The sequence below is a fragment of the Ursus arctos genome, unplaced genomic scaffold, assembly GCF_023065955.2.
Source record: "Ursus arctos isolate Adak ecotype North America unplaced genomic scaffold, UrsArc2.0 scaffold_29, whole genome shotgun sequence".
Classification (NCBI taxonomy): domain Eukaryota; kingdom Metazoa; phylum Chordata; class Mammalia; order Carnivora; family Ursidae; genus Ursus; species Ursus arctos.
In genome coordinates this window covers 18024538-18038910 of record NW_026622974.1, presented here as the reverse complement: position 1 = coordinate 18038910, position 14373 = coordinate 18024538, and the positions used below count along the sequence as shown (strand labels likewise).

The 14373-nt window shown below is 36.3% G+C and overlaps 1 protein-coding gene and 1 pseudogene across 2 annotated transcripts in view; both read left to right on the top strand.

Annotated features, from left to right (window-relative positions):
* Positions 1–14373, top strand: part of KHDRBS2 (KH RNA binding domain containing, signal transduction associated 2) — a 540418-nt gene that overhangs the window by 474390 nt on the left and 51655 nt on the right. The window lies entirely within an intron of this gene.
* LOC130541993 (actin-related protein 2/3 complex subunit 2-like) overlaps positions 1–14373 on the top strand; it is a 50680-nt pseudogene that overhangs the window by 33445 nt on the left and 2862 nt on the right.

The window sequence follows — 14373 nt, the reverse complement described above, 5'->3', positions numbered from 1 at the left end:
TAAAAATATAGACCACGCTCCTACTAATCAAAATAAAGTTGATGGGAAGCACATGAAAAAACTGGAACCTCCATACATCCCTGGTAGAAATATAAAATAGTGCGTCCAGATTGGAAAATAGTTTACCATTTCTATAAAATGCTACATATAGAGGCATATATACATCCAGCAATTCCATTCCTTGGAATACATTCAAAAGAAATGAAACATATGTCCACACAAAATTTGTAGCCAGATACTCAATGGCAGAATTATGCACGATAACCAAGAAGCAGAAACAACTCAAATACTCATCGCCTGACGACTGGATAAAGAAAATGTAGTATGTCCATACAACGCAATATTATTTGGTAATTAAAAGGAATGAAGTGCTGATACATGTGACCATATGGATGATACTCAAAAATACTATGTTAGGTGAAAGAAGCCAATTACAAAAGACTAGAGAACGTGTGGTTCTGCCCATATTAAATGTCTAGAATAGGCGACTTATAGAGATAGAAATGAGATCGGTTCTTGGCTAGATAAGAAAGGGATTTGCAGGAATGGGGTTAATGAAGAGTGACTGCTAATAGGCATAAGCTTTTTTGAGGGGATGATGAAAATCTAAAAATTAGCTTGTGTTGACAATTGCATGACTCATAAATATACTAAAAAACAATGTCTTGTATCCTGTAAACATATGAACTTGATTGTTGTAAATATGTCAAGAAAGCTATTTAAAAAGTTTTAGTGGCTATTTTAATATCAAAGTAATTTTCAGAGCAAAGCCAATTAACAGGGATAGAGAAGATAATTTCACTATGATAAAGGCGTTAATTAGCAATAACATACCATCATAAAACACAACAATCCTAAATTTTTAATCCCTTAAAAACAGCACTTCCAATTCTTTAAGTAAAAGCTGAGAACTGTAATAACAAATCAACAATTATAGTGAGAGTTTCAATACTTCTCTCAATAATTGACAGAACAGGTCAAGAGAAAACCAGCAAGGATGGAGAAGACTTGAACAGCACTACCAATGCATCCTAACCGTGTGTTTAGGGTAAACTACCGCAGCAGAATAAACACGTTCTTCTCAAGAGCATGTGGAACAGATTAATGGATAAGCAAACTTATCCCGTAGACTACTACTTAGCAATAAAGAAGAATGGACTTTGATGAAAGCCAAAGCATGGATGGATCTCCAAATAATTATGCTAAGTGAAAGAAGGTACATGATAAATAGTACATACTGAATGAATCCATTTATGTAAATTCTAGAAAATGCAAACTAATCTATAGTAACAAAAACCAGACTGGGGTTGCCTGGGGACAGGGGCTGATGGATAGATAATCATCTTGATTATGCATTCCTGTGTCAAATTGTATACCTGAAAAATGTTTCCTGGGGTATACCATGTGTTACTTAGAGTTGAATAAAGCAGTTAAAAATTCAGATAGCGAGATCTAGAGTGACAGGAAGGAGGGATAATTATTTAATAGCTATATTTGGGGGAGTCTCACATTCCAATAAAATGGATTGCCATTTATTTCCTGATCAGCATTCCCAGATCTAGTTATTTGCTGATTAATGCAATTAATTATGTATTAAAGTAAATTTTTTAAAAGAATCTACTGATTTTTATGCATGATTTCAAGTTGATGGCCTCGGGAGCTGCTTAGGTTCTCATGGCAAATATTTTCTTACAGGCTCCGGTTTGGGAGGATTTTTTGTTTTATTTTTTGTTTTGCTTATTTCTTTGTTTGTGTGGGGGTTTTTCTGTAGACTAGTTTTGGGGAACCGTCAGCCTCATTACAACCTTTTATCCATAGTCCAGGGCTAATAAGACTGCAAGATTTGGTTCCCAAATCTGTCTGTTCATTACTGTAATCTGGAGAACTTTAAGAATTTCCCAATGCTCAGTCCCTAGTACAGACCAATAGCAATAATTAGATTAGAATCTCGGGATAGGGCCCAGGAAAAATATCAAGAGATTTTATTAATTTATTTTGATATCTAACTTCTAAAGCATTTCTTTAGAAAGTACGTTATACCTAATCACTTTTGGTGTTCTATTTTCATACATCCTTGAGCATAAAAATAATCTCTGATACATAGCATAACATAAATCCATACATGTCAAACTATTCATAGAAGAGAGTGCCTGGAAGTAATCTTCGCAAAATTCCATGAAATATTAACTTGTCAAGTGTAAAATATCATTTGGGCTCAAACAGATATTCTTATACCAAATTCTACTATAAATTTGATATTAAAGTCAAAACTGTAATGAAAATATCTGGAGGAAAAACTTCACATCAAAAATGTCCCATCCATGAACTCTGTGGGTCGAAAAACATGGCTATCATTTCAATATTTTACGCGGTCTTCAGAGTTACAGTTTAAGAAACATTTCCTTAAATTCATGCTTGTTACTGACCCTCCTATGCGCTCCTAACTTTTTCTTGCTTCTATTATTTCTTGACTTAGATCCATTCCACAATCACTAAGTAGCTTCCACAGCCAATGCAGCATTTTCTCCCAATAATCAATTACAAAGATTTATCAAAACCATAAGCAAAGTCCTATGTAAGATCCTGCATCAAGTGGGAAGGCTGATGCAAGGAAGTGTAAGACACAGTCCATACCCGAAGGACGGTTAACTTCTATGAGTTCCTAAAATCCTGCCCTTGGGTGGCTCTAAACATAGTCTGGGTTTATAACCCTCGATTCTCCGACTTGTACTCCATTTAGAGAGAGACGAGTTCTGGGAAGTAATCACAGGCTCACCTGCTCACTTATGGAACATGAGGTCCGCAGCACACATCGGACTCACGCTTGGTGAACTTGCGAAGTTGAAATACTCTCCTGCCCCACTCATGAATAATGGGACAGGTCCTCAGTGTATTTTTTGCAGCTCCCACCAAAGCCCTGGATCAGGTGTTTCGCTTTAATACAGGCAGCTTCTAGCTTCTCAGCTTGCTGAGAATTCCAGTTATATTGTTGCCTTTTTACTCCTCCAAATCTGTGTCAGTTATCTATGGCTGCAGTAACAAATTACCGCAAGTTAAGTGGCTTAAAATAATAAAACCTTATTCTCTCAGAGTTCTAAGAGTCCAGAAGTCCAAAACCAGGTGTTGGCAGGGCTGCATTCCCTCTAGAAACTCTGGAGAGACTCTTAACTTCTTCCAGCTTCCGGTGGCTGTTGGCATTCCCTGGCTTATGACTGCATCACTCCAGCCTCTGCCTCTGTGGTCATATTGTCTTCGTGGTGTGCGTGTGTGTGTGCGTGCGTGTGCGTGTGTGCCCGTAATCAACCTCCGCCTTTATTAAGGACACGTTGATGGTGTTTAGAGCCCATTCAGATAATACAGAACAATCTCCTCATCTCAAGATCCTTAACTTAATTGCATCTGCAAAATCCTTTTTTCCAAATAAAGTAACATTTACAGATTCCTAGGATTGGGACATGGACATATTTTTGGGAGTCATCAGTCAACCACACCATTTTATAACACGCATTAATTGGAGATGTGGGTAACAGATTTGAAGCTTTTTCTACACGTCTGGCCAGATCCCCATACTTCCTCCCACTCCATAGTTTCTTCTCTTTCTATATTGTCCTGGGAAAGAAAATACAAATCTCAACACTACACAAATATAAACAAATGATCTGCAATTTGTTTAGCATAACCATTACTGACTAACTCAGTGGAGCGGACTGAATGTAAGTTATAATCTTTTCTCTGCTTAAAGATGTTGATATATTGGGGCGCCTGGGTGGCTCAGTCATTAAGCGTCTGCCTTCGGCTCAGGTCATGATCCCAGGGTCCTGAATCGAGCCCCACATCGAGCTCCCTGCTCAGCGGGAAGCCTGCTTCTCCCTCTCCCCTCCCCCTGCTTGTGTTCCCTCTCTCGCTGTCTCTCTGTCAAATAAATAAATAAAATCTTAAAAAAAAAGAAACAATTTAATCCTTTAAAAAAAAAAAAAGATGTTGATATACATTCTATTCAACAGTTACTATTACCTGCCTAAAATTCTGCCCTTTTCTTTCTGAGAAGTGCTCAGTTTTGAGGGTACCAGACCATTCAAGTCATGACTCCTCACCCCCCAGAAATAATGATAGGTACAAAGAGAAGCATAGGATCTTCACAGATCACTTAAGTTTGAAAACCGAAGTTGAGAAAGAAACTTCCTTCTCTCTGTGGTTAGCTGCTAAATAGCACGATTACAGAGCAGCGAGTGCCTGTGTTCCCCGCAGAGATGCCCGAAAGACAGAGAGATGAGAAATTGAAAGAATAGGAGAGAGAGGGAAAGAGAGGGGAGAGAGTAAGGAAGAACGACACAAATGGTGTGTTCATTGCATTCCTAGAGCTGCCTTTCCTTCCGGTCTGTGAAGCTCTACTTGGTTTTCAGACACATACATGGCCATGAATAAAACGGTCATGAATAAAATAGCCAATAAAAGTGAACTAAGAGCTTAAGTATCAGTGAATTGCAATTACTATACAATTACTATAATTGCAGTCCAAAACACATCTGATTCAAACAGTACTATAAATCTGTCTGAGGAAAGCCTGCGCTGACTACTTTATTAAAATTTCCACACCCACTGCCCCTGTCCCAAAAACTTGGCTCTGTTTTTTTCCAGATATCTATCTCCATAAAGCATAATACATACTCACTTTAATCACTTTGTTTATTCTTTACCTCCACTATAAGCCAGCAACTGGAATTTCATCTCAATTTATGGAGAGATTTTTGTTTTATTACTCATGTATCATAATCACTGAAATAGTGCCTGGCACCTTGCAGACACTCAAAATACATTTGTCAAGTGAAGTAATTAGGTTTTCAGTTTGTTAAAGTCTATAATATTAGAGACAAATATTGGAGAAAGCTAATGGAATGAAAGTTTAAAAAATACTGCAATTGAGTAACATATCTTTTTGTATTTCATTTACGACCGTGTTGGATATTTGGCTTATAGAAAAAGCAGACTTAGCACACTGATTTAATGGGAAAAGATTAGGATTTAGAATCCGCTAAAGCTAGGTCAAGTTTTGTCTGCTATCTACTGATCTGTGAGATCTCCAGCAAATTACTCAAACCCTATGAAACTTACTCTTCTTACCTGCAAAATGGGAAAAGTAATCCTTATCTTGCAGAACAATCTAAGTGCCATCGAAACATTGAATGGGACTCTCAGACCCAGGGCAATCTGAGGAGACTTGGCCTACACGCCAGTCCTAGATGTGTGAAGTTTCAGGACCTTCCCACTCTTGCCTGTGGTGTGTGTATTGTGTCTCGTCCACCTCAAATTCATATGTTGAAGCCCTAACACCCAGTACCTTAGAATGTGACTGTATCTGAAGATGGGTGCCTGGAAGAGGTATGAAGTTAAAATGGGATTGTTAGGGTGGGCCCTATCCAATATACCTTTGTCCTTATGAGAAGGGAGATTGGGACACAGAGAGACACCAGGAATGCACACACAGAGGAAAGGCCAAGGTGAGGACACAACGGGAAGACAGCCATGTGCAAGCCAAGGAGAAAGACTTGAGAAAAAGATAAACCTCTGACACCTTGAACTTGGGCCTCGAGCTTCCAAACTATAAGAAAACTAATTTCTCTAGAAAACTAATACCAGTCTGTCGTATTTTGTTTTAGCAGCTCCAGCAAGCTAGGGCCGGTCTCTCAAGCTCTTTTCTGACAGCAGGCCCTTCCATCAAAGTGTGCCAATTTGGTTAATCCCTAGAACTGAATTAACAGCTCCTTACTCCTTTTACCAAGTGAAATCCAGCACTATTCAGCATTTAGGTGTTATGCTTATTTAGCAAAAATGTGATGGATTGCATCATGGACAATTTAGCCTTGTGTTACTTAGCTGATGGTTCTGTTCCCTTTTCTCTGAGCATCTTTCCCATCTTTGTGTCAGATTGTAAAGTTTGGGCTCTTGCAATAGGACATATATATTATCCCTGATGTAGGAATCGTATATAGAAACAACTAGTGGTAGCAGGAGTTAGGAAATTGAGTATAAATTTTGAAAATGCAGGGTTATTCAAGAACTTCAGAAATTGAGTTACGGGTCCTTTAGGTACTTAGTACTTTACTTTTTTTTTTGAGATCTTATTTATTTATTAGAGAGAGAGTACCCACGTGCATGCACAAGCACAAGCAGGGAGGTGGGGAGGGAAGAGGAGAGGGAGAAGCAGACGCCCGACTGAGCAGGGAGGCCTACACAGGGCTTGATCCCAGGACCCGGAGATCATGACCTGAGCCCAAGTCAGACGCTTAACGACTGAGCCACCCGGGCGCCCCTACTTAGTACTTTCCTTTAGAAGTCCTATAAGGTCATAAAATGAGTAAGCATAAAAGTAGTAGCCTCCTAACAATAAATGGAGTAAGCACAGACCCCAAAATATGTCACTCAAAATTCTTTACTGTACTACAACATATTATAAAATTTTATGTCTGTATACTTCTGTTTGCTATGCTAGTAGCAACAATATCACAATTACTATCATAGTTTACCTTGTTTTTACTATAGACATATCATAGCACTATTTATATGCAAAGTTATTCAAGATAAAATCAGAAATATGGGAATTTGACCTTGGAAAGAACTATAACATTTGTCAAATTTGACTATCCTTGCGATGATTTATTGCCTCCTAGTTTTTTTGTTTTTGTTTGTTTGTGGTTTTTTTTTTTTTTTTTGCTTGTCTTCTCTTGGTCATAAATGAGAAGAGGGAGGCAGTTACTCCCTGGTAAACAAGGAAAATACAAGAGAGGGAAATAAAGAAATGTTAAAAGCTTAGAAAGGAAATACAGAGGCATGGAACCAGAAGATGGATTTGTCTGGTAACACTTGATAGCTTTCCAAAGAAATGGGCCAGAGCTGGTGAGCAGAGCACCCTGGTGGATTAGCGGGGTGAATGGGGATGACGGGCGGTGCCTGGACACAGCCATCACGGTTGTATAAAAAGAACAGTGGAAGTTCAGAGAAGGCCACTATGTACTACGTGGCTAGAGGAGTCTTTTGTTTTGTTTTGTTTTGTTGTAATAGAAGAGTCCGTATCAAGGAGATTTAACAGAAATCTGGGCAGTAGACTGGTCCGGCTTATTCCCTTTGATGTTCTCTATATTTACCAGGCTTTGTACAAGTTTCACGACCACCATTCCGCTTCTATCATTTCTGTTACCATCTACCGGAACAAAGGTAGCCTTTGGTCAGTGGTCTCAGATTTAAGCATAACACAGACTTTTTTTTTATTATTGTTATGTTAGTCACCATACACTCTAACACAGACTTTTAAAAACTGACCTTTCATCTCTTGTGTTGCTCTTCTCAATCCCGACTTTCTTCTCCCTATGTCTATATCCTCCTTGTGGCAAGAATGTTGTTTCATTGTTCTTGTTCTTTAAAAAAATGGATACTATCAAAAATAACATGTTTCTGGTTACTTCTACCCATTCCACACAGTAATCTTATTTATTCTTAAAATAACTCTTCACTAACATTACACCATATGTTAACTAACTGGAATTTAAATAAAAACATGAAACTACAAAAAAAAATAATAAAGTTCGTTTTGGAAAAAAAAAAAACTCTTCATTGTCAGTTTTGTGAATGTTGAAAGCCTCTTCAGGCATAAAACCCAGAGGTCATTCTACTAGTTTATAAGGAAACAATAAAGAATATAGCAGAACTGACAACAAAAGAGCTGCTTTAAAATAGTCTTTAAATCATTGAAGATTCAGACATATGGGTCTATTTGTCTCCTCTCTTGTTAATTCCTTAAAATGATTATAAGAAGTGGGAGGCGCCTGGGTGGATCAGTTGGTTAAGCGTCCAACTCTTGATTTTGGCTCAGGCCATGGTCTCAGGGTCATTAGATCGAGCCCAGCATCAGGCTCTGCACTCATTGGGGAATCTGTTTGGGATTCATTCTCTCTCTTTCTGTCTCTCTTTGCCCCTCCCCCTGCTCACAAGCTCTCGTTCACCCTCTCTCTCAAATAAATGAATAAATAAATCTTTTAAAAAAATGATTCTAAGAAGGATAAGTGCAGAATCAGAAAATGTTTTTCATTTGCCCTAAGCTCATTGTTCTTTGCTATTGTTTGGATATTGAAATTTTCTCGGAACTATCAAAGATTATTATGTCATCAGTGGTATCTTCATTTGAGTTGTGAATGCTCCCAAAGAAGTCAGTTTACTGAACATGCCCTCCAAGTTCTAGGTCCATTTCATTCATTAGAAAGCAAAATCACTCAAAATTAAAAGAGTAAAACCAAGGATAATTTATACAATGAGACACAATAGATGAAAGCAGAGTGGATGGCAGATTCAAAAGAATATATAATTTTTGCTCTCAAAATGAAATCACTTATAAAATCTAAATCCTTTGTTTTTTTTTCCTTCTTTGGGTAAGTTTGAACTGAAAAAGAAAGCAGACATTAAAAAATTTCTGGCAGCTGAGTATTTCATATATATTTATTCACTAAGTGCTTCAGTATTAAGTATGGCACCCAGTAGGCACATATGGCCACTTAATCTTAAAATTAAAATTAATTAAAATTAAATAAAATTAAAAATTCAGTTCTTCAGTCACACCAGCCACAGTGTGTACTATGTACTCAACGTGACATCTGTCTATCACTACCATAGTGGACAGCACAGAGCACAGAAAATTTCCATCACCACAGAAAGATCTATTGGAAAGCGCTGCACGAGCATACATAAAGTCTCCAGGTATGAAATGCCACAGGAATTTTAACATTAGAAGCCAATGCAATGTTAAATTTGGAAAGAAATGAATCGCCACAGAGTAAATGAATAGTTAATAGAATAATATATCAATGTGAATGATCCTTTGATAGAAATTTGAGTTTCTATATGGCAAACTGATATTTTTAGCCTGAATAGCTAACATTTGGGAGTTACAATTTGGGAGTTACAAACGCAAGATGTTTAATAAAGCAGAATGCTCTCTACCATGGTTTATGAAACTTTTTAGATTTAAGTTTTTGAAGAAATCTCAGGTAAAACTTAAAATACAGCTAGTTTGGTTGTGGTGAAAGGGCCCCTGCCTACTCAGACAGTCTGGCACACTGCAGGTTTCCAACATTTGTTTCAAAAAAAAAAAAAAAAAAAAAGCAAATTCTGACCAGAGTTGGTGAGAGTAGTTTAAAAAGTAGAATGGTAAAGATCAGAACTAAACCTAATTCAGCAGTGAGACCCCTCCCTACTCAATGTCAAAATAAATATTTTATTATTAACTTAGTTAATGTGAATGTTTACATCTTCTCCATGAAAATAAGCACCGCTTTTGAAATAGAAAAAAAAAAATCCGGAAAAATAAAATTAGTAAATGCTGTCATGACTAAGAACAGGACCAAGTTTTAGAAGAGAACTCATGTTTTTCACTAGAAGTATCAGATTAAGGATGAAAAGAAAGGCATTGTTATATCTTACTTTATTTCTAACCATAGGAATCTGTAAAGATTAGAAATGCTTTCCCCTTTGGATAATAAAAGATTTTTTATTATATATAGTCCCATATAACAGAAAAAAGTCACCACAAAAATGAAGATTACTTAACTGGCTTATATGAAATCATTATTTCATTTTGATATGCATTTGCCTGATGAATAATTTATTAGAAAGTAATAATTGTATAATCTAAATACCAAATTTGCTTTATTTATGAATGTAAATGATAGATTCTTAAATTGTTTTTTAATTGAAAAAAATGTTACTAAAGATCAGAGCTCAAATAGTTTTGGGAAAGAAATACTCAAAAATATTAAACAGATACATCATGCCATCATACTCTTGTTCTGCAAGCTATTAAAATCCCTGCTTCCACAACCAAAATCATATCGCCAAGAAGTGTGGCAAGAGTCATTATGGGATGTTAAAATTTTGGATTCTGTTTTGTTTTGTTTTCTAATTTATCCCCTGCCATGCCCAGGTTGAATCAGATCAGGTACAATGACGTTGACAACTCTTTAGGCTTTCGTTTCTTAGAGCCTAAAACAGCAGCAACCTCAAGGCACTCTATAGATTATTGGAGGTAAAAAGACATTTAAAAAAGAAACTCTCCCCTTGTGTGGCCAGCCCACTGGATACCTATGATTAGAAATATATTAAGTTATGACAGTGCCCTGCTATTCATCTTTAACCTGTTGGTACTTATGAATGAAAAACAGAAATCGTCTTCTAAAACATGATCCTATTCTTAGTCATGACAGCATTTACCAATTTTATCTTTTTTTCTGTCGCGTGAATTAGAAGGCCTTAGAGACTTAACACTGATTTTAAAGCATTTGCTTTGGGTTCTGTTCTGAAGCAGAATTGATGCTTCCGATGGAAAGTACATAAAGCATCTATTTAAAATGGATCCATTAGCAAACTAGCATTCTTTAGTACATTACTGTAAACTTTCAGTTTCATTAGTCATAGTCCTGCTCATTAACTAGTTTGAACATACTGCTGCCTGATTTCTAGAGTGTTAGAAGGGATTTATAAAAATGGGGTGGGGGAAACCCTACTGAGAAATGAATCTTCTCAAGAAACACGAAAGGGAAAATAACTAAAATATTACAGGAGAGCCAGTTTAAGTTATACCATTTTGTAGCATTTTGTAAAAAGCTACTACTTCCCTCTGTCTTCACCAAGCACCAAGTTTTATTATTTTTTTATTAATCTAGGGTTTGTCATGTACTTTGTTTTATTATACAGTTTTTTAACAGAAAATTTAAAAACCATGTTCATGAGTAAGAGTTACCCACTTGGTAGAGATAGTCTTACAGTTCTTTGAGAGCTTTTAATTTCCAAAGAAGTTAGGTCTCAGAAATATGCAATTTCTAACCTTCACGTAGAGTGTACATATGTATGGAAAAGCTGATTAATAGCTACAATCTGCACAGAAAATGGAGGTGTTATAGAATACCCCTTATTAAGGACTTATACACCGATTTCCATAGAAAACTTTCTGAAAATTCAAGTTTTGCCTCGTTGCAGAGCTAGACTGTTAGGTGCGGTGAATCCCCACCGATTATGTGGACCCTTATGTTGTAGGATGGTTTTGAACAGATAATGACTTCCCACAGCGAGTGAGTGAACTGACCTACTGCGTCAGTAACAAAAGCTACACATTGGCGGGTATCCATAGCCATGCTGCTCCCAACCAACCAGCAATCTATAACAGGCAGCCCTTCTTTCAGTGGGAAAAAGAAATGAAAGTTACTATTAAAATCCTTTCTGTATTGTAAGAAACTCATCTATATAGCACCAAACAGGATGCATGATAAAAAGTAGGGAGATAGTCACATAAAAATAAAACTTTTAAGAAAAGAAACATGAGAAAGCATAATCCATAATTTAGGAGATACTTATCATAAGCATTGATCATTATATCCTATGGGAACATTGACTATTAAAACACTGGCATTCTGTGTTGAGTTTTTTGTTTTAATAATATTTTATGATTTTTTTTAATTTGCATTATTACCAGGAAGTGTTATTATAATAACAAACGATCACATATGAAGTGGATTTTATGCATTTTATGATTTAACTCATTAAGTTAAAAAAGGAACATGGTTTATAAGAATTGACCACACTTCATAAAGAAAGTTAAATGTCAAGTTCCTATCTGACCTGTTAATTATATTAATACCATTAAGGGGCAGCATTTGCAAATTGCTTCTGTGCCTAGTAGTCTAGTGTTTGATGACAAATTTATGATCTTGACCCTCATAATTAAATTACATAATTCTAGAACATTTAATGGTTCTTGATTGCATGCTTGTCTTTATTTTCTTTTTCTCTTGGTTGTGTTAGAAAATTCCATGTTATTTCCTTTTATTTTAAAACCCACTGACCTTTTATAGAAAATAAAACCTGAAATGAGAATAATGATCAAATGCTAAATCTGTCACCAGTGCTTGTTAAATTTAAAAGTCTTCAAAGTAAGTATAGGTATATAACAGAGTGAGGATGACATTTCATATCATTTAAATTTCCAAATGATTTTCTTCTGGAAGCCACAATAATTTACTAGCATCATAAGACATTGTTGCTTATCTTTAGTTGATAAAAACGTTATTATAGTTTCTAATATTGGTATTATATTGAACTATAGAAAATTGCCAATATTTGAGATTTTGACCTGCAAACATGGCAAGTTCATATGATCCAACTCAGCTTTTTAAATAGGCGAATTCATTACAAAAATCATTAGCCAAATTGTCAGTAACATAATTTAATATTTTGGAAACATATGTATGTGTGTCTAAACTGTGCTCAGAAATGTTCTAAACTATTGTGAGTAATAATTCCCTTTTTGAATTACAAGAAATCTTCAAAAACTCCATAAATGAGCGCTGATTAGAAAACCTCTATATATTGAGGACATTTAATATATAATCTATTTATGTTTCCATTTTTGTCAAAATGTTTTGGTTTGGTGTCTGTGGGGTAGTAATGGGCACACAGGGAGGGACAGCCAGAGACTCTCACAGGTACAGGTCAATATTAAGAAAATACACTGGCATGGGGACTTTTACTCAGGCTTTTCAAGAAATAACATCTTTTTTATGAATTCAAGACTGATTTTCTTTTTAGTGTAGATTCTTCTTGTAGGAAACATTATTCTACTTAGTATAGCGGATGCTTGTACCTCCCATTTCCTAGTGAGATAAAGAGCAATTAAAGAGGGGAGTGGGACTTCTAACACTGTGTTCACATAGAGCCTGGTGCAGCCCAAGCTTCTCCTCTCAGTCGACAGACTGAACAATGGTTGCTATTTTAACTGTCATCTATCTGCTAATGACCGCCAGAGCTCTGTTTGCAGCCCAGGCTATCCAAGCCTCACACCCCTACGTCCAGTCGCCTCAGACTAACTCTCCATGACATCGCGGTCATCTGCCGCTTTTCTAACTGCCTACCAGGAGAACATTTAATCGTCTTTGGGAGAAAATACCAAGCCAAAGCTTTCACACGTTTCCATGCACAACACTGAGGAGAGTTTGCTGAAAAATTACTAGGCACATTAGAATCAATATCAATTCAACAAAAACCAGGAGGAAAAAATAAAGGCACTGATGATTCAGATGTTGGAGTTATCATCCAGGGGTTTTACAGTAACTATGATTAACATATTCAAGAAAGTATAGGAGCCTGCTTCATCCTCTCCCACTCCCCCTGCCTGTGTTCTCTCTCTCGCTGGCTGGCTGTCTTTGTCAAATAAATATATAAAATCTTTTAAAAAAACATATTCAAGAAAGTAGAGGGGAAAAATGGAGCCTCGTCCCAAAAGACTTGGAATTTTTAAGAATCAAAGAAAGTTACAAAATGCAGTTGTATATTTTGTCATTCGACTGCTTGAAACCTTCCCATGGCTTCCTTGCCTATAGGATACAGATTAACTTCTTACCATGTCATAAGAAGCACTTCAAACCTTCTTCCTCCTATTTCCTCCTACCATTTCATAGACATTTTGTGCTTTAGTTACATTCAGCTGCTAACAGTTCACTAAACACAGGACTTTCTTTGATGTTGCTGGGCATTCACAGCTGATATTCTTGAAAAGTGGAATGCTCTCACACTACCTGCTGGTCCATCGGAAATATATATTTATCCACAAATAACCACCTCAAATAAGACCTTTCCTAAGATATTCTTGCATTCCTTCCAAGGCACTTCCATAGCACCTATTACATATTCCGTTAAATGCTTCCCATTGGTATTTCAATTTTTTAGACATCTATTGGTCTCCTGTATGTCGTAGGCCAAGAGCAGTGGTGTGCTACAACTGACTTGTGCTGGCTCACAAGACCCCTTGTAGAATGTTCAGGAATTTTGTGACTAGGTTGTTAAACCCACCTATTATTAAAAAATTAAATAAACTTAAAATTAAATAAATGATGTGAAAGACAGAGATAGTTAATATTTTCAAGTTCATCATTATCTGATTATTTTATTATAATCTGTGCTCTAGGTTATTTATGTCTACTGCTTTTGTATGGTGGAAATAATATATAATGGTGTGCTACTATTTCTCTCTTCCCAAATTTGTTTCATGTTGATAGCTTGAAATCAGTCATGGTAAGAGTATTTACACCACAGATACCTGCAAATGCTAAAAAGCTAGGACTTGATCTCTTGTTATTGATTATGTAGATTTAAGAAAACTACGGAGAAAATATTAATAATGCAGTTTTAACTTAAAATTGTGGTATGATAGCCTTTACAGTGTGAACAGAACACAATATTGAGGAAATGTTTTCCTAGTATGTGAAAGCCATTGTCCAATTCAGAACAAAGTTGCTCACATAATTGACGAATAAAGTTGACATACATATTTGAGGTTTT